At 53.4% G+C, this 20,479-nt stretch overlaps 1 long non-coding RNA gene across 10 annotated transcripts; it reads right to left on the minus strand.

The window, feature by feature from the left end:
• Positions 1-305: 305 nt before the first annotated feature.
• On the minus strand, positions 306-20,250 carry LOC114485175 (uncharacterized). 10 transcript variants are annotated; one of them, XR_003678652.1, is made up of 8 exons: positions 19,843-20,250; positions 17,743-19,289; positions 16,655-16,804; positions 4,146-4,211; positions 3,101-3,154; positions 2,421-2,642; positions 1,860-1,990; positions 306-569 (listed from the first exon to the last, which is right to left on the minus strand). It is a non-coding gene; the product is annotated as an uncharacterized lncRNA (long non-coding RNA). The 10 variants fall into 10 exon arrangements; XR_003678649.1 differs by having other exon boundaries at positions 2,421-2,698; XR_003678651.1 differs by having other exon boundaries at positions 3,797-4,211.
• Positions 20,251-20,479: the final 229 nt, after the last annotated feature.

Consider the following 20,479-nt stretch of genomic DNA (forward strand, 5'->3'; position numbering starts at 1 on the left):
ACAGATTTGTGGTTGTCAAGGCGGAGCAGGGGAGAGAGAGGGATGGACTGGGAGTTTGGGGTGAGTAGATGCAAACTATTACATTTAGAATGCATAAACAACAGTGTCATACTATATAGCACAGGGAACTATATCCAGTCTCCTGGGATAAACCATGATGGAAAAGACTGTAAAATAAGAATGCATGTATGTGTATAACTGAGTCACTTTGCCGTACAGCAGAAATTAGCACAACATTGTAAATCAACTATACTTCAGTAAAATTTTTTTTTTACTTTTTTAAATAAAAAAGTAAAAAATGCCCTCTTTGACATGAACATGCACTGTAAAAATCATTTAAGATGTTGGAAATCTAATTGTTCTCTTTTAACGCCAAATACACCAGCTCCAAAAAACAGATTTCCGTCATAGTTTACCACTTGGCATCTTGCACGTTCCTTTTCCAGTCGAAACAGGGTGACTGATGGCTCTTTATGAATGTCAGCTCTGATGTACTTCAGTTGACTATGGTGGGTGCTCTTGGGCGATCTGATTCTGGACAGGCTTGTGAGGCCCATAGGTGCATGTACCTAGAATGACATTTTTACACACAGGGGAGAGGGACAATTTAGTACCTTTATGGATGAGTATGTAAACACATGCAGAATATATTCAATAATACACTTGTCCTCACTTCAAGTTTGCATACATAATGCTAATATAGAAACCCATTTGACCTTGGTCCTTTCCAGGGGTGCCTTGATTTTTGTCTACAGTTCCAAACAACCAGATTTCCTAAAGAAATCTTTATAGTCAAGGAAGGGACTCGTATTATACAAAACATCCTCACTCACTTATTTTGCTACTGCCAGCTGTGGTTACTGACAAAAATAATTCAGTCTAAGTAATGCTGCCTGACCAGGACACAGTGCGAAATAGGTTGAAAGAAAGGTAAACACTTGGAAATACATCCTGTGCTGCCTGCCCTCCCACGCAAAAGGCCGACCCGCCTCCACAACTCTTAGGACCGTTCTTCTGCCATAAACGAGGGACAAGACGCCAAGAGCTTGGCGGGCTCCACTTTCCCATTCAGTGTTTTATCTCAGCCCTTTCTTCCTCCTTCCTCTTGTGGAAACAAATAGGAATCACTGAGCACTTGCTATCCCAAGTGAAGTCACCCTTCTCTTGCACTCACTTATTCTGTGAACATCGCCAACTAGACTCTGCAAAGACCAGGGCAACTCAGAAACGCACCTGTCCTCCAGGCGTGTCTGCAGGTAGGCTAGCCAAGGCGCGTTGTAACAGGATAAGAGTTTGCTTTCCCCCAGCCCCAGTCCAATGCAGGTAGGGTAGGGTGCCTGTTCCACAGTCCTCTGGGAATCGGGCTTCTCTCCAGAGGCCCTGCCACCATCCAAGCCCCCCACTTCCCTCCAGTACAAGGGAGGGGAGAACACAAAGGAAGACGTGTTGCACCCAGTCCCATCTGCAGAACCCGGTCCCAAGGCCATATCTCCCTGCGGTGGGAACTGGTGCTCAATATGGAGAGGGGGACACACACACTGCCCCTCACAAAAGTCGAGTTGGCCCCACCCAGGGAACAGTAGAAACTTTCCACTGGAAGCTGCTCCAAGCGACAACGCTGCTCTTTTCAGGGGCTGATGGGAAACAGGCACACAGCTGGACGTTCAGAGCCAGTGCCTAGAACTGCAAAGCCAAGGGCATCCTTCCATTTCAACCACTTGGCAACTTGCTTTTGTGAGTACAAGTTTTTGTTTGTTTGTTTTTTTCCAAACACATTTAAGCAGAACAGAGCAAAGTTTCAAGCAGGCCTATAAAGTGCTTTCCCGAAAGGGAACAGTTTTTTTACTCTAGTGGATCACCTAATAATTGAAGTTCTCCGTGGCAAATGTGTAATCTCTTGCAGATCACATATAAATATTTAAAATTATTTTCTAGATGTCCAGGCAAACAGGTAGGTCAGCAGTCCCTTTCTTCTTATTTCCAGTGGTTTCTGGTTGGAAAAGGAGAAAAATAAACTAGGAGCCCAGGTACTGATATGTGCTGTGCATGGGTGAGGTGCCAAGGGGACCCAGGAGAAGGGTATGCATCTCAGTTTTGCTTTCAGTTTCATCAAAGACAAGATAGCCACATCCAAAAACCTTAGAAATCGATACCTAAATGGTCAGCGGGTGCAACAGATATTTTATTCATAAAGTGAAGCATATGGTCCGGATTTTTGGAAGAAGCTTCATTGAGCTAGGAAGTCTCAGCCTGCCTGCAATCTGAGATTCAGTAATGCAAGAACGGTCTCCTTTCATGCTGGAGACCTGCTCGGGGTGCAATGGCTAAGTAACAAAACTCAAAATGTAGTGTCTGGACATGACAGCAATCTCTATTATCTCTCCCGATTTCCCTGGGGCAGGAATTTAGACACCGCTCACCTGGGTTTTTCCAGCTCAGGGTCTCAGGAGGGTCAGTCAGGGGACAGCGGAGGCTGCAGTCACTCCCGGCGGGCAAGTTGGATGATCCTCGAGCTACTTGAATGTCCTCACAGCAGGTCAGCTGGCTTCCCCCAGAGCAAGCGAAACCAGAGGAGCAGCCGGGCAACGTCTGTGACCCCTGATGGCCTCAGAGCCTCACAGCAAGACCTCCAGCACAGTTCACTGGGGGCACAATTTCCAGAAAGGTGTAGGAACATCGAAGTCAGACTGTCAGAGAGCTAGTGGGTGGGATGGATGCTGGTGTGACCCCTTTGGAAGATACAGTTTGCCCCAGGGCCTGGCATGCAAACCTTTAGGTAAGCCTAAAAGATGCCACCTGGCTAAGCTCACACAGGGAAGGGGTGGGGGGATAGTCTCCCCGGGACATAGGTGGTCTGGCTCCGAAGCCCCACCCCCAGCATTCTGCTAGAAAGTTCCACTCAGGAGGAGTTGTGTCTTAACGCTACTCTCTCAGTGAGCACTGGGCTGTCAGCCCTAACTGAGCAGGAGGCACCAACTCAGAGGGACAAGAAATAGGTAAACTCTGAAAGTCTGTATTATCAGCACCAGTGAGTGATAAGCGCTGGCCAGGCCCACAGCTCCTGGTCCCTTTCTTCTCCTCTCCCAGACCCCTCACACACCTTCAGTTCAGACTCCCGCCATGATCAGAGGCCTGAGGCAGCAAGCTGGGTGCCCTTAAAGAAGAGAAAAGATTAACCTTGGAGACCGTTAGATGGAGGCTGCCAAAGAATGGCCGCGCAGGCTGGCTGGAGGAAGGTATGAATTCCAGTGGCCCTGCCAACAGCACTGCGGCCGCGGGCCTTGCTGCTCGGTGACTTGGCACTTGCCCTCTGCCCTCTCAGCCCCCAGGTGCTTGCTCTGCAGGTGACACTGCCTTGGGGTCGGGGGGTGGGGGGACAGGGAATGGGAATGATGCTGGAAATAGACCTCTGACCTCAGGCCTCCAGGGACCTTAGTATGGAAACGCTAACACTCGGGGTTCAAGGAACGCAAAGGCCAGGACCCCACCCCAGCCTTGCCCTGGAAAGCAGGACTCAGCTCTGGCTGTAAGAACTCCACAGAGCCTTTCTGGGGTCTTGAAAGACAGCGTTCTCTCTCTCCCCACCCCCTACTCCATTGGACCCTGGGAATAATTAGGGATGGGGCCACTGGGTAGAGGGTAACTCAAGAAGATTATAGGAGTGGACAGAGGCCTCGCTATCTGACCATCACCCCACAGTGAGATATGCAAGGTGCATCCTGGTTGGGAGGGAGGGGCCCTTGTCCTGATAAATGCGCATTGAACGGGGAGACACTGAGAAAGACTCGTTTACCACCTCTAGATGCCAGTCCTGGAGGCCCCGGCCCCTCTGGGCAGCTCTTGTTTCCTTTCAGAGCTTGTTCCAATAACTGGGCCTGTTGACCGACTGGGGGAGGCAACCCCTGTGCTGCCTCTGGGCTGGGGGACAGGCAGCTCCCCTCGGCTCTGACTCCTTGTCAGGAGCAGTGTGGGTGAGACCTTGAGCGTGCAAGGGTGGGCGTGGTGCTCCTGGGGGAGGGTCCGGATACCCAGCAGCCAATCACCGCTTCTCCTTTTACTGCCCTGCGGAAACTCCCTCCTGGGTCTGGAGTCAGGGTCCACTTGCAGCTGCAAATGCCCCTCCTCCTGATCAAGGGCAGCCCCACCTGGAAATCCAGTCACCAGCATGTCCTATCATCGCCTTGCTCAGGGCAGCTGGGTCTCGGAGGAGGCTGAACAACAGAAACAGAAAGGGAGGTCACCCACCCTCAGGACAGCAGATTCCATGCCTTCTAGAAAGAAGGCAGCTGACCAAGCCCCCTCTGTTATTTCCGGGGCCCACAGCAGGCCTTCAGCCCCTCCCAGGAGCCCTGGGTGGTGGTGATTTGCAGAGCTACCCAGGAGTCTCTGCGGAAGGCCAAAGGCACCGCTAAGCCCTCCTCAGCACCTCTCCCAGGCCCTACAGCCCTCCTCCATCCATAAGGACTTCTGCTTTGGGACACCGAAATGAGAGAGAGGAATTTTATCACAGGGGCTGCGGGCGAGAGCGCTGGCCTTCAGGATGGGAAGGTCTCGGCCCCTCCCTGGGAGTTTGGGACTGCCTGTTGGCTGTGTTTTTCCTGCTATCCGCACTCTCGTCATCAGCTTGGAGAAGTGAAAGTCTGATGTTCCTCATACCCACAGACTGCAGCGATGGGGGAGCCTGCCTGCCAGTAAAAGCCAAGTGTGACAGCAGCCAGAAAGCTACTGGAGTGGGGCCCCAGAGGATGCTGGGACAGAGAGCTGCAGGAAGGCATTCCGGGTTGAGCCTCACCACAGTCATTTCCACGGCCGTTTCTTCTGAAATCCACGTCCTCCCCTCACTGCGGTGTTGACCCCACCTGGTCCCAGCATGGGTCCTGGGGCCACACAGTGTGTTAGTATGTGGGGTGCAGTCCCAACACTTGGAGGAAAGAGGCAGCGCCCTGGGGCCTCAGTACAGTGACTAGTCCATTAGCAGCAGCAAGTTTACGGGGCTGAGGAGGAAGGAATTCTGAATGGGAGGAAGGGAAGGAGCAGAACGGATTCCTTGGCACCACTGATATGTTCTTGAGTGGACAGGCTGCTGCAGGATAAACCAATGAGCTTCCCGGTGGGCGTGGGTGCAGGGCTAGTAAATGACAGAGAAAGGGCTGTAGACACTCCAAAAAGAAAACCTATTAACTGGAGACTCCCTGCTGCGTTGCCTGCTATGCACCGAGAAAGCGCCTGTGAGATGCTTGCAGATCCCTCCAAGGATGTGTGCACTTGTGTATCATTCCTTCTTCCTACGCTGTTTACTGAACACTGTAACAAGAACATTTACTGCTCTTATTAATGCAACAGTGAACATCTACTGCGTCCCTCCTAAAGGGCCAGCATTGTCCTAAGCACTTTCCTCACCGTTTCCTCTTTAAACCACACAGTAATCTTAGGAGGTAAGCACTGCTCTTATTATCCCCACTGTGCAGATGGGAAAACTGAGGCACGGAGAAGTGGCATAGCTTGCTCCAGGCCAAGCAGCTGGTGATGGAGGCCAGACTCGAGAACCTGTGCCCAGCGCCCCGTCCATGCTACACAGGGGTGGCTGGTCAGAGCCTTCGACACGCGCTCACCTGCTCATTCATTCAGTGCCTGGAGGGCTGCCCACAGGCCCCCCACGCCATCTGCAGGGGGAATTTGAGGAGGACGAGGGGGTGGGGAATTCACAGTGGCTCATGGGAATGGTGAGCCACTGGAGGGTCCCTGAGTGGACCCCAGGCCCCCACTCCACCTCTGCCAGGACTATCCTGTCATCTCCAGCAAGTCAGTGGGCTCTCGGGGCCTGGGTTTCACACCTTGAGGATGGAACGCCGGGCGAGGTGAGCCAGGCTCCCGCAGCTTCAACCTGTGTTTGATTCAGTCACCAGATATTTACCCCAGAACTGCATTCTGCTCAGAACACGGCATTTGTTCTGAACAAGACAAGATTCTGCCCTCAGGGTCTGCATTCTAGCAGAGGCGGACCCCATCATAAACAAAAAAAAACACTGAAGTCCTGTAGAATGCAGACAGCGACAAGCTGCCAGGAAAGGGAAAGCAGGGGGTCCAGGGACAGGCAGGGTGGGAGCTCGTGTTACTGAGAAGGTGAGATGTGAGCTAAAATGGGAAGGCCCTATGGGATCTGGCCAAGTGGACAAAGAGATGAGGAGGAGGGAAGCAAGCAGAGAGGCTGGGCGTCCATCAGGCAGCGCCTGGAGACCTGCCCTCCGCTCACGTGCTCTGTGACGTCATCACAGCCCTCAGCCAGTGAGTCACCCAAAGAGAGCTTATTGGAAAGGGAGGTCAGACAGCGAAGCATAGTCCGTGGACTGAAAAGACACAAAGAGAAGCCGCACCTGAGTGCTGGGACCTATGCGAACCGGGCCTCTTGTCCCCGCCTCCCAGAAGCAGCCCCGGTGCCTACCCCATGGGCCATGGTCCCTAACTGGCTTGAAATCATGACGTTAATGCCAGTTCAGAGTTAGAAGGTGACACTTCCCAACGCCTTTGGTGGCTGCACAAAATGCCCAGGTGTACTATAAGGAGGGGTGGGGAGTGTGGAAAACTGGAGACTGCTTACCCCTCTGAAGGCACCGCACTGAACATGCTCGGAATGCAGGAGCGGATGTTGAAACTGTCTGGGAACCGAGTCGTGTCCCCCATCCCTTGAGGCTTCCAGCTTAGTGGAGGAGCAATCTCGATCTACCTCAAACCCTCCTGAGTAGCCTGAGAGAGGCAGCGGCAGGCCGGGTCCAAGGACTGCACAGCCCCAAGGCTGCAGGTTCACGTGGAGGGAGGATCCCCACGAGGGCTAAGCTGGGCAAGGACAGGGCCGACTCAGGGCTCTGGATCAGGGGACGGTCACGGCCATGGCCGCCTTGGGAATCTGGAGGGGAGAGCCTTGGCACTCTCGGATCAGCATACAGATAATGCATTCAGGGTCGTGTTTGGATAGTCATGCTGCTGACGGCTTGAGGATTGCACCACCGAGCATCCTGCAGGACAAATGGCTCAACTTCCCAGGCCTCTCCCTGGACTGAAGAACCCAGGTCACAGACACTGGTCTCACACCAGCAAGGGCACCCAAACACACTGCCCCCTACAGCCAGGCTCATCACTCACAGGAAAGAAAGGAAGCCCCCGGCCGGCTCTCAGAGACCACCATCTGGTGAGAGCCATTAAAAGGCCTGGGTGCCCCGGTCCACTTAATGAGGGGGATCAGCCACAAGGTACAACAGAGCCCAAAAAAGAGAAGGAACAAGTGTCTGCAAACGCAGAACCACCTTCAAGCTTCTCAGTTCTCGACTAAAGTATTTTTAATGTATTTTTAAATGTTGGAGGAAAGACCCTCATTTCCTTTAATGAATGGTATCTAGCACAATCCGGGGATTTAAAAAAATCAATCTCAGGGATTTACTTAGATGAAGGGAGCTAATCAGTGGAAAAATAGCCGCCATATACATAGCTGACTGGAAGGGGCAGAAAGCCTGTAACTCAGTAAAAAATCCACTGATTCCATGAGCCCCACGGCTGCATGCTGCATCCACCATCAGTTAGGGTTAAGGTTAGGTTAGGGTTAGGTCTCTCCCCAAGGAGCCAGGAGCCCTCCTCAGCCTCCAAAAGGGGATCGGCTCTCCAGGGCGGAGCTAAGCCCTCGGCCCTTGGCACAGGGAAGGTTTTGCACACATCCGCAGGTTGAGAGAAAGGCCATCGGGGTTTCAACACTGGCAAAGCCACAGGCAGAAGTGGAACCTTTCCCACAAGGTCCGGCACAAGTTTTCCAGATCCAGGGTGGTATTGGGGTTCCATGAAGCAATGAGTGCTTGCCGAGAACTGAGGGGAGTTGGAAGGAATCTATCAGCACCCTGTTGTTTGTATTTCTTTAATTTTAATTCTAAAATCTATGTCGATTGTTATCTATGGTCATCAGAAGTTAATTCATTGTTGATTTTTAAAGGAAGCTCACAGGAGAACAGGGAGGCATGGTGCTTTCTCCAATGTGATGAGTCAGATCAAAGAAAATCTGCATGGATCCCGGCCACACATCTACGAGAGCACGGCATCTTGGGGCAACTTGTGCCCATTTCCATAGATCTTCGCAGCTACCAGGAGAACAGTCCATGCGGAGCACAGACTAAGTCTAAAAACTGATGGTGACCGGCATGGTTAAAGAATCGCCCTGGTTCACTCTCAGAAGAGCTGGTACCGTCTTCAGAGCCTTCCAACAGAGAATGGTGGTTTGGCCAACATTAGCATCCAAGCCATAACCCGCCTTCAGAACTTCTCTGGACACACTGGTCAGTGCCTCCAATGGCACCGTGGAGGGATGTCAGCCATGGCCTGGACCCTGAAATACTTGGCACTGATCGAAATCCCAGAACTTTCCTTATTGTGGTTTTTAAAGATGCTGCCCACAAAGACTAATCCATCCAACCACCAGGAGGTCTGTTGGCCTAACTGCTCTTCATATGGCTCCTCTAAGCTGGCTGGAGAGGAAAAGCAAAGGCTAGACCCTCTGGCCTCCCATGGACAGTCTCGGTCTGGCATGATGGATTATCTCTCCCCAGCCAGCCCAGACCAGCTCCATCCCTCCTACTCCGGTGAAGAGCTCCGGGTGGCTCCTGTCCTACTTCTCCAGGCAGAGCCAATCTGAGAGGGCCACACTGGGGCTGTTTTCTGAAGAGGCTGTGTGATGGTTAATTCTATACGTCAACTTGACCGGTGAAACTATTTACCAGATACCCGGTAAAACATTATTTCTGGGTACGTCTGTGGGGTGTTTCAAAAGAGATCAGCATTTGATTCCGTGGACTGAGTAAAGATCACCCTTGCCAGTGTGGGCGGACATCATCCAGTCTGCTGAGGACCTGAAAGGAACAAAAAGGCAGAGGAAGGGCAGATTCCCTCTCTCCTCTTAAGGTGGGATCTACTCCTGCCCTCAGACATCGGGGCTCCTGGTTCTCAGGCCTTGGGACTCAGACTGAATTCTACCAGGCTTTCCTGCTCTCAAGCTTGCAGACAGCAGATGGTGGCACTTCTCAGCCTCCATAAATGTGTGAGCCAGTTCCTATAATAAATCTCCTCTTACATCCACCTATCCATCTATCTGTCTATCTTATTGGTTCTGTTTCTCTGGGGAACCCCTACAGATAAAAGTTGTATGTTTTCAATACGGTGACACATAGATGCTGCCTCAGAGTCGTCCATGCGGGGGTCAGGATTTATCCGCCAACACCCAGCTCCCACTGATTGCAGGCTGCTCTCAAGTCCTGGAGTCCCCAGCTCAGCCACACGGCCCAATGCTTCTTGCTGGAGAGAGGGAGCCCGTGGGCTGCAGGTGCGTGCCCGGAAGCCACAGGCAGGAACTGTGGCTGAAGGAGGGCTTGCCTGAATCATGTGCACCCACATCAACCTGCAGCCTCGTCTTCTTCCACCTTGCAATGGGCTTTGCCCTGCCCCTCACTGCGTTCCCCGGTGCCCCGAGGGCTCATCTGCGGCCTTAGTGGGCTTGCACGGAGTCTGCACACCTCCATCTGACCAACCCTACTGCTTTCTGCTCCCTCCTATGGTATTAATCCCAAGAGCACCCCAGGAATCTCCTCCTGGAAGCAGGTTTCCCTGGGATGTGACCTGGGTTTTGTCTTCCATGCCAGAGTATTTTGCAAGCATTTTACTTCTCATGATCTCTGATAAGACTGACCCTTGAACCCACTGGCCTTCCCCCCAGCCCTTTCTGAGGCAGACGTTTACAAAAACCTTTAATCAAACATCACACAGGATCAACATGGGCTAAGTTCTCTCAACCTTTGCTGGTGTTCTGCCTGCCAGTCCTGGAAGGCTCCTGCAGAAAACATTCCATTTTCTTGTAAAACAGAAAAATTTCCCTTTCGACAAGTTCCTGATAAGTACATGCAGCAGTGGAGGTCAGCCAGTTAAGCTCAGGCAAACAGCCGAGCATGCTGTGAAGCCTCCACTGAGCTGGAGCCTTGGAAACTCTGCACACTCTGCATGGTTTCCAAGCTTGGCCTCGTAACGACCTTATAAGCGAACGCCAACACTGTCGGTTATCAACCAGATCTCACATTCTGAACGAACAAGGAGTCCAGAGTGTCTGAGGCCCAATTAGACTCTCTCATTTTTGGACTCCTGGGTGCCTTTCAAGGACGAGGACGTGCTGGGGAGACATCCTGAGGGCTCAGAAAGTCCCCAGGCTACTGGCTGCCTGGCCTGGCAGCCTCTGATAAGCACTGCAAGGTTCTGGCACATTAACTGTGCCCCAGCCCCCTCAGGAGGGCAGTGACCGAGGGGGCCACACAGGCCAAGATGCAGAGCCTTCGGCTGTACCGGTCGAAGCCTGCGGCGTCAGATGGAGTGTGGCCGACAGCAGCTCAGAGAAAGGGAATTGCGTTCCCTTCCTGCAAGCACCTCTGCGGGGTCCATAACAAACCTTCCCTGTGAGTTCCAGGTTTGATATCCTGCTTATTTTGAAAGGAAGGTAGAAGGAGCATGCAGAATGGGTCCAGTCATGATAGAAACAGCCTCCTCCCCAGGGCTATAATTTTGTAATTCTTATTCATCCAGTTTGGGCTGAGTGTTCCCCAACCTTGCAAAGATGTTAACATTTACAGATATTTAGAGGGGAAGGGCAGCAACAAGGGACTGTTCATATGACCCATCAAGTGCTTGGACACCAATAAAGCCCACACCTAGAACGGCATCGCCCAGAGGCCCAGCACCACAGCTCACATACGAAAACCAGGAGACACTCGGGGCTGCCACTGCGCAGACGTTCACGTGGAGGCCCAGGCCCACGGCGGAGGGCACCTCCCCCTTAGCCACCATGCAGGGCTGATGGCTGGCCCTCTCAGGTTAGCTCAGGAGGGCAGCGGGGCCCTACTGGACCAGAGCAACCACTTCCCAGCCTGACCCTGGTGCCTGTCTTGCCTCAGGAAAGCATTCACCGTGAATCTTTTCCACCACGTTAAACTTTACCTGCCTGTAGCTTGTTACCATATGCTGTGTGGTTTTCCTACACCAAGCAGTTCTCAGCAGACACTGACTGGGTGCCCTACAATTTCATTTCATTCTGACACTCTCTACCTGGAGAGAGTGTCACATCCCACAGATTAAGGGGTCATTCCCACTAGACCGCCCTCCATTCAGATGCCAATTGCAAGTCCAGGTGGTCACCTGTGCTTCTGAACAACCAGCCATAGGTCAGAGGTTCCCATTAACCCTGAGTCCCATTAACTTGCTAGAGAGGCTCACAGAACTCAGGAAACCCGTTTACTCACCTGTTAAGGCGAGGTCCCAAACAAAGGAGCTTCTGTCCCTGTGAGTTTGGGGCCCTGTCCAGCGGCACATGGAAGCATCCTTATTCACCAACCCAGAAGCTCTCTGAACCCCGTTCTTTTGGGTTTTTGTGGAGGCTTCATTACACAGTTACAATTGATTAAATCATTGGCCATTGGTGATTGACTCAATGTCCTCTCCCCTCCCTGGAAATCAGGGCATGGGGCTGAAAGTTCCAGCCTTCTATTCGTGGTTGAGTCCCCTGGCAACAAGCCCCCCATCCTTAGGTGTGATCCGAAAGTCACCTCATTAACATAAACTCAGGCGTGGTGGAAAAGGACATCCATTTCACCTTTATGGCTCTGAAGCAATTTCAGAAACTGAGGACAAGGGACAAAACATTATAACAAAAGATGCTCCCATTGTTCTCATAGCTCAGAATTCCAAGGGTTTGGGGAGCCATGAGCCAGGAAACCGGGCAAAGCCCAAACTATATATTTATTGTAAATCATAATATCACACTCATCAAGGGGAAAGTGGGAATCTGTGCCTCGGGACACCCCTTCTCAGCTCAGAGCCCCAGGCCCACGAATACCAGGCCGAAACCGGGGCTTGTCAGCGGGAACGGCTGCCTCGAAGTTCTGTAGACATGGTTAAAGGAGAAAGGGACGGCCGCAAACGTGAGAGAAGACAAGCTTCCTTCACCGATGAGGAAAGAACTCCTGCTACACAGGCTGGCTTTGAAGAGTGTTGTTATTAAAACCAAAAAAGGGGGCATTCAAGGAATAAATTTCATATTGGCTGCCTCTAAGGGGCATGCGGCTTCCAGATGGGCAGGGAGCTTGTCTTTTACGAATTGACTTCAAAAGATGGCTTTCTGGGACGATACCTTTTGTATTTACTAGATGGTCAGGGGTTTCTCCAGAGCTGGGAGCACGAAGGGCACAAGACAGAAACGGAGCCGCACATAGTAGGGCGAGGAGGCTATTGTGAGGGGTCATTTCTGGAAGATAAAAGAGTCAACAGGAAGAAAACCAGTTGGCTGCCAGCACAGTGCCTGGAACTCCAATTCTGGAAGCAGACTGTTTGGGCGGCCACAGTGGGTGCTGGGGTTCCCTCTTCCCTAGTCTTAGTGATAAGCAATGGAATCTGTGCTCCGGGGACACTCCATCTGGTCCAACGAGTCCCAGGGTTGCCTCTTATTACTGGCAAATTACTGTTTTCCAGAAAGAAACTGCCCAAAAGGAGCAAACTAGACCTGGGAATGTTCTGCCCCCAAGATCTTTTGGGGTTTCCATGTGGGGACGGGAGTGGATTGGCATGTGGGAACCTGGGACCACCGCCTGGCCCAGGCCAGCTTCACCCCAGGCTCCTGGGGACCCCAAGGACAGCCTAGCTCTGTCGGGGGCCAGGGGCGGTCAACGGTGGAAGGAAGGGCAGGAAGGAGGCTTATAGGGACAGACTTTGCTCTGTGCCAAGTCTGCATGACAGACCACGGGTTCAGCTCACAGTATTTAGACCAACGGGACCCAGATCTCCATTGCATAAAGGAGAAAGCAAGATTAGTGAGCTCACCCTGCTGGTGATCAGGGCAATGGAGAACCCCCAAGTTGCCCCCGACACCGAAGGCCTGGCGCCCTCCCAACCCCCTCACCCCCTGGACCTGGCGCCTCCCTCCGCTTCCCCCTCCCCGACACTCTCAGGGGCAGTAAGCTCTCCAGGCCACAGAGGAGGATGAGAGGAGAAACCTGAGGCTGCAGGTGTGGGAAGCTCTGGGCCGGGCCCGGGAAAGCTCAGGGCAGAAGCAGGACAGGGCTGGAGACCAGGCCCTCCTCAAGGCAGCGCAGCCAGAGGACAGGGAGGCTGCCGAGGACCAGGGCTGCAAGAGGATGAGGAGAGAGGGGCTTGTGATGTCAGGCCTCCTGGAGCAAGGCCAACCAGCAAGCAGGCTGCAGAGAGAGGCACAGCCCCTGGGTCCCAGGCCGCCGTCTGCCCTCCCTTCAGTGCTGTTGGCTGGTTGAGGGACTCAGGGATTAAGGGACTCCTTCTCAAGAGGTGGTTGTGATAAAGCAAGGGGACCGTGCCTGACCCCTGTAGGTGCTCAGGGAATGGCACTTCCACTCCCTTTTTAACAAAAAAGGACAGCAAAAACGTCCCACCCCACTTTCTCTTCTAATCCCAGAGTCCCCCCCTAATCAATAGCAAATAGCCCTTTGGGAATGTTGGGAAGACGCAGCCTCCCTCCTTTGGGGGAAAAGACCCTCCACCCCTGTCTTACCCCTGCCCCCAGGCTGCCTGTGACTGGTGTGACCCACTCGTATGGTATGTTTGACATCTGCCGGGTCCACACCATGATGTCTATAAGACCACAGCTTCAGTCTTCTGCAGGATTCTGTTTGTGGGGTACCAGGGGCTGCCCAATTCCTTCCCCCTATGCTCCCTTCTTCTTTGCCTTGCCACCTATGTGTGTGCACGCACTCCACACACACACACACACACACACACACACACACACACACCGGAAAAGCAAGTAGTTTCATGGACCCTTTATTTAACGTAAATTCCTCTTGGTGGCACCACATCAGCACGAAGCTATTTCCACCCCCCTGCCCCCTGTCAGTCCCTTGAACAGGCCAAGAGTCTCCTGCCCCAGGGCCTTTGCACATGCTGTCCCTTCTATCTGGGATAACCTTGCACACACACACACCACCTACATCCCTCCCACTGGTCCTTCAGCTTTCAGCATAGTGTTCCCTCCTTAGCATGTGCCTTCATGGACTTGTGACACTTTGTAATCGTGTGCTTACTTCTGTCATCACCTGACATGTGTGATTCTTTGCCCCACATGTCCATCCCTCCCAGGGCAAGATCTGCTACCCTGCGTGTCTGCTACTTCTAAAATAGCACCTGGCATGCACTAAGTGTGTAAAACGTGTTGGGTGAGTAACAGAATTCAGGGGCTCCTTAACTGAAGCCCCAAACCTGCACTATCACCCCTCCACTCCCCGCCCCTCCCCATTCTCTGTTTACACTACAGGACCATACATCACTGAAGGCCAGGCCCGGCAGCATCCGGGCACCTGTGGGATTTCCCGTCCTCTCCAAGAGGCAGTGGGAAGGAGGACAGTTTCCCTTTCAGGATTCCGAGCTCTGCGGTTGACCTTGTCAAACTCTATTTCCCTCTGACATCATACAGGCTGATATCAGGCCATGAGTCAGAGCTGCAATATAAGGACCACCTCTCCCACTTCTCAGAATGGTTCTGTTGTCCAGTAAGTCATGCCTTACGGGCTTTTTCACATCCGCCTGAGTGCAGAGCGTTCCCTGATTTTCAGAAGAAATGTTAGCAAGCTCAGACCTTGACTTCGGTACTGGTAGCCCAGATTAACATTCATCCACAGAGTTTTGTGTGAATTTTGGGCCACTCTGCCCGCTGGTGAGCCTCCAGCCCCATCAGTTGGGCTGCAGGAACTACCCACGCAAGACAGGAGCCCTGAGCAAAAGCAAAAACGCCCAAGCACGTGGACACTGAAGAACAAACCGTGTTGCAGGCGGAAATGATGTGACTTCAGGAGGGTGCAGCCTCTGGGGTCCCCTTGCACTATGGGACTCTATCTCAGGGCTGCACAGGGAGCCACCCAGAGGCCACGTCCATTCCTCCAAGGCCAACAGGCAGAGTGGGATTTTCAGCCAACGTTTGCTGGCTGCGGGAGGTGAAACCTGCCAAGGGCAACAGAGAGCTGGGTTGGTCCTCCCCTTCAAGGAACCACATAGACATGACACAGACAGAGAGCCCAGGAGAAAACAGACATGCCAGGGAGGGTCCAACGTGGAGGCCAGTCGGGCCTTTCAGGACCAGCCCAGGGGCTTGGTCAGCACCAGAGAGACCCATGCAAGGCCAGGCCCAGATATAACGGGAAGACCACCCCAGGAGCAGAGTCCCACCCAGACTAAGGAGGCACCTCCACCAACCGCATGGACCCTGGAAGGGCGTGCAGTGCCCAGCACATCTCCATGTGGTCGTGGGCAAACCAGACCTGCTCACAGGGAGACCACAGGACCCCAACTGCACACACAGGATCCAGTGTCAAATGAGACTGAGGGGGGCTTCCCTGGTGGCACAGTGGTTAAGAATCTGCCTGCCAATGCAGGGGACACGGGTTCAAGCCCTGGTCCGGGAAGATGTCACATGCCACGGAGCAACTAAGCCTGTGCGCCATAACTACTGAGACTGCGCTCTAGAACCCGCGTGCCACAACTACTGAGCGGGTGTGCCACAACTACTGAAGCCCGCGCACCTAGAGCCCGTGCTCCACAACAAGAGAAGCCACCACAATGAGAAGCCCACGCACCGCAACTAAGAGTAGCCCCCGCTCGACGCAACTAAAGGAAGCCCACACGCAGCAATGAAGACCCGATGCAGCCAATAATTAATTAATTAATTAATTAATTATTTTTAAAAATGAGAGTGAGGGGCCCTGCTCAAGGATGTTCACAACTGCAGGGCAGCGATGACAGAGCATCAAGCCAAGCACGGGGTCCTAATGACTGCATGGGTTGCAGGCCGGTCTTGGACCTCAGTTTCTCCCCATCTTCCTCACTTTCAGTTCTTCACTCTAGAGAATCTGAATTTAGAAAAGAAAAAGAAATCTGTCCCCTGATTTAAGCTGCCCTGTATGTGGCACTGAGATGAATTGTGATGGGCCTAAAAAGACACTTTCGGAGGCACAGAACTGGCTGGTCCTTGCAGCTATTTTTACTTCACTGAGCTTGTTAACAGCACCACGGCTCAGCAGGGGCACAGCCAGAGAGCCTGGCGGTGGGCGACCCTTATGGCTTATGACGGAGCAAACGGGGTGGCGAAGGGCAGCCCAGTGGCCCCTGCTCGGAGCTTTGGGGCCACACACAGCATGTCATCAGCTGGGCCCCTCCCACTGAACTGAGCTGCAGCCGGACAGCTAAGAGGTGCATGCTAGCAAAAAGCCTTGTACTGCCTAAGGGTGAATAAGAAAACCCGTGACCGAGTGAAAGGATTAGACAGGAAAGTTAATGTTTTGTTTTAAGCTAAAACAAAGCTAATTATTGACAACCCTTAAAAAGGTCAATTTATCATCCCATTGCTATGTGCCCCATTTCAACAACACCGAAAACGCCCAGTGAAGGGACAAAACCACCTAAAATGCACCGTGCTCAGGGTTCCACTGACTGGCAAGGCCAGCATCATACCAGGAAGCACCGAGTCAACCCAGGCACAAGGGTGGAGGCCCCGTCTCACTGACCCCCCTCAGCCCAGCTCCCACAGCCTGGGCAACCCATGGCCACCTCATGCAAAGGGCTCCTTTACCTGCAGGCTCGGCTGCTGTCGTGGTCACTTGGCCTTCTCAGAGCCATGACCAAGGCGTTGATTAGGAAGTAAGCTATCGCTGTCCGATTTGAACGGGCCCATCTCTGCACACCTGGATGTCTGGTGGAGGTGGCCACCGGCCTGCTGATCCTGCAGCATCCACAGTGCTGTTCCCAGCTGGTCCGAAATCATCCCCTGCCCCCCAGACCACAGCTACTGGTGGACAAGACAGACCCTCAGCTCCCCGAGGGTAGGAACTAGCTGACAACCTCAGAGCCCCGCACTGCCCAGCCCAGTCTGTCGCCTAGAAGGGGAGCTCCCAAAACGTCTGCAGGGTGACCACACCCGCCTCTACCCCTGTCAGGGATCCCCAGGAGAGAAGTCTGTGTCGTGCTTGAGAGAAAACAAGCCCCAAGGAGAGCTGCAGCGAAGCCAGGGAGCCTCATCTCTTCACTCCAGAACATTCCACGGGAGCTAAGGGGAAACAAGCTCTCCCTGCAGGGGATTTGACCGAACGACTGTAAACGTGTGCCCAGCAGAACCTCCGGCAGACAGGTCCCATCCGTACCGTCCCTCCCTTTCGTAGCCCTCCTTCCAACTCCTCTTAAATTCTTTCATCAAATATACCAGGGGAGGTGGCCTCAGATTCATCCCTTTGCAGCCTGTGAAACATCCCAGAACGGTCCGTGAAACAAAAAGACAGAATGAGATTTCTGCCCTGTCTACTTGGGTTTTGTCATAGTTAGTAGTGTGTCTCCAGAACTACCTGGGGTCAGCTCATCCTGCTAGGTTCTGCATGAGCCTCCACAGAGAACGCACAGCTCCCGTCCATGGGGTTCACGACCCTGGTCAAAGACATGCCGAGGGGGGCCACCTAGAACCACGTTATAACACCCACTGGCGGGTGTGGGGCTCACCCTCTCTTTAAGGACCCGTGGAAGTCATGGAAGATCAGAGATGAGCCTCAGAGGCGCTGGAGACATGGATCCCAGGCTGGTAGAGATTAGGACTAGGAGAGCTCTAAGCTTCCCTCCAAATCCCAAATCCTGCTTCCCAGGAGCCACGCCCCTGGGGCTGCCCCCTCTCACCTGTTGTGCCTTGAACTTCAGTTCTCTTGAGCGAGGCACCCAGGGACAAACTGAGCCCCACAGCTTTTCTTCACGCTGCTGAGCTGGCCTCCAAGGCAGGTCAAAAGGAGGACCCTCTGAGCATCTCCCCAGGCACGTCAGCTCCTCCCATGGGTCTCCCGAACAAGCAAATGCCCTCTGGTAACTCATGGCCCTGGCAGGGTGGTGGCCACAAGACCAAGCAGCCAGCCAAGCAACCGCCACCTGCTGGGGGCACCCTCTCCCCCTGTCTTTGGAGGGTGGCAGGGTGCTGGCTGTCAAGGCTGCCCTTAAAGCTGCCACAGGCTGCACGGCACACTTTGTTCAGAAGTAATAACAGCTCTTAGGCTGCATAATTGACCCAAAGAGGGAAGTCATCGCTGCGAGAAACAAAGGACGCTCAGTACCGCCTGGCTGCAAAACAGCTGGCCGTGGGGTGCCGAGGGCCTCTCACATGAGGTGGGGGGTGGTTGTTTCTGGTCTTTTCCTCCTGGGCGGCCTGTGCGTGGAACACTTGCACATGACCCAGGACTGAGCAAACTGACCAGGCAGGGCCCTGACGAGCCACTCTGAAGGGACATAGCCTGCCAGCGGCCAGGAGCCTACAGGGCCCACCTGCTTTTCCTGCACTTTCTCAGCACAGCCCACTGCTGGAGGGGGATCCTGCTGGCAACCTCCTGCCCTCCTCTTGTTACCCCAGGCCTGCCAGAAAGATTGGAAAGGCAGGCAGGTGTGTGTCTTCAGTGCCAAGAAAGAAGGCAGGAAGGGAAGATGGCAAGCTGTGTTGATGGGGAACCAGAACAATAAAGGTAAAGTACCACTTAACACAGAGATAAAAATATCAGCAGTACACGAGGTCCTGCCAGCAGAAGGCTACAGGGCAGTGTGAGCACAAGGGCAGGTCATCCCGAGTCACCGAGAGAATTGGCTCCGGTTCCCCCCTCCTTCTCACTCAGATGATTTCCCTCCCTCTCGTCTGGCTCCTTGATTCCAGCAGATATCCAAGAAGTCCAGTAGTGATACACAATTCCTGGCATCGTGTTAAACCCGGCCTCGTAAACAATTCCTGGACCAGCTTGAGAAGGGCCACAAAGCTGTGCCCCGGGAATCTTGCTTCGATGATCTTTCAACAACAGCAAATATGGACGTATGTGTAATTTCAGTTGCTCTCTGGCTTATGACACAGTAGCTCCGCAAGGCCGCTGGGAACTGCAGAGCCATTCCATCCCCGTGTCTGGTGGCCTTCACTCTCTGCCAGAAAGATGATGCGACATACCAAGGCTACCGGGAAACCCTCTCTCCTTTCATTTCAAACAGAAATGCCACCTCACCATGTACCACAAGTACTTTAATCCCTTTCATGTTCAGCTGGGCTGCCCGTGGCCCAGCTTCCTCACCCTCCAGAGTACGTGTCTCTCCTGGTGGCTTCTCTGTCTCCTGAGTTCATTTGCTGTCGTCCCCAGCAACCGCAGTAGACCCTCCTTCCACAAAACCTCCCACGGTGGCCGTGTTGAGAAATACACGTTTCCCTGATGGTGAATGATGAGACACAGACAGTCCTATTGAACAGCTTCCCAGAGCCCCTGTGCGTTCCCTGAGAAGTGAGCCCTGGGGTGGTCAGGATGTGTTAATGGGAAAGGTGGACCAAGGCGAGGCTGCCTCCGGGGGTCAGCCTGATGGCCACGCAGACATAATTCCCCTGGGGTCAGGCTGTGGGGTGGGGAGTCCCTGGCTGAAGCTGCAGCCTCACGTTCAACGTGCGGTAGAAAATCAGCATTGCTCACGTTTCAGGTGGGAGAGAGGGATCCAACCTTTACAGGGCGTCCACTATGGACGGGGTCACACGGGGCACCTTCACGTCTTTACTCAGACGGCGTCAGCAGTGACCCCACGAGAGATGTCTGAGTGGGCTCAATGGGCGGAAGAGGAGACAGGGAGAGGCTGGGGACAAGGATCAGTTAGTGGGGCCAGCCCTGGGCAGGGGCAGGTTCACTTGCTAGGGATCTGCCTTCCCGCAGGTTTGACCTGGAGCAGACCCAGCCCGAGAGTTTTCTTCCTGGCCCGCCCACCAGACAGCTTTACCTGGGGAGCCTCTGCTCCCTGAAGATATGCTAACGGCAGCTTCCATCTGGCTGAGGTGAGCTTGTCAGCCAGGCTCACAAGCAGCGCAGGCAGGGCCGGCTCTGGAATCCACTCTCTGCGCCAGAACCTGGCCCCGGGCAAAGGAGACAGGCTCCCAGAGAACCCTGAGAGCTCAAGTTCTCCTCGCTGATTGCGAACCTGTGCAAGGCCAAGCACGAGAATGAAAGCCACCAACTTGCAGCTCAGAACAGAACATTCTGTGCACCGGCTGTCCATCCATCACCTTACCCCGGTATTCCAGAAGGCGCAATGTTCCCATAGCATAATCATTTAGTGGAAACCAAGCATTCCAGCCATTACTTTTTACGTACTAGCTTGTTTATTTGAAGTAATTTGCAGCCCTGAGAAAAACAATAATAAGGCAAGTGCTGTGGACAGAGAATGCTTGCAGGAAAGAGTTGGGATGACTGGTTACCCTGTGGGAAAGGCAGAGACCTTTTGGATCCTTCAGCTCTGAAATAGGGTTGCCTCCCTGTATTTTTTTATTTTTTTTTTTTTTTTTTGCGGTACGCGGGCCTCTCACTGTTGTGGCCTCTCCCCTTGCGGAGCACAGGCTCCGGACGCGCAGGCTCAGCGG

This window comes from Physeter macrocephalus, unplaced genomic scaffold, assembly GCF_002837175.3.
Source record: "Physeter macrocephalus isolate SW-GA unplaced genomic scaffold, ASM283717v5 random_684, whole genome shotgun sequence".
NCBI classification, from domain to species: domain Eukaryota; kingdom Metazoa; phylum Chordata; class Mammalia; order Artiodactyla; family Physeteridae; genus Physeter; species Physeter macrocephalus.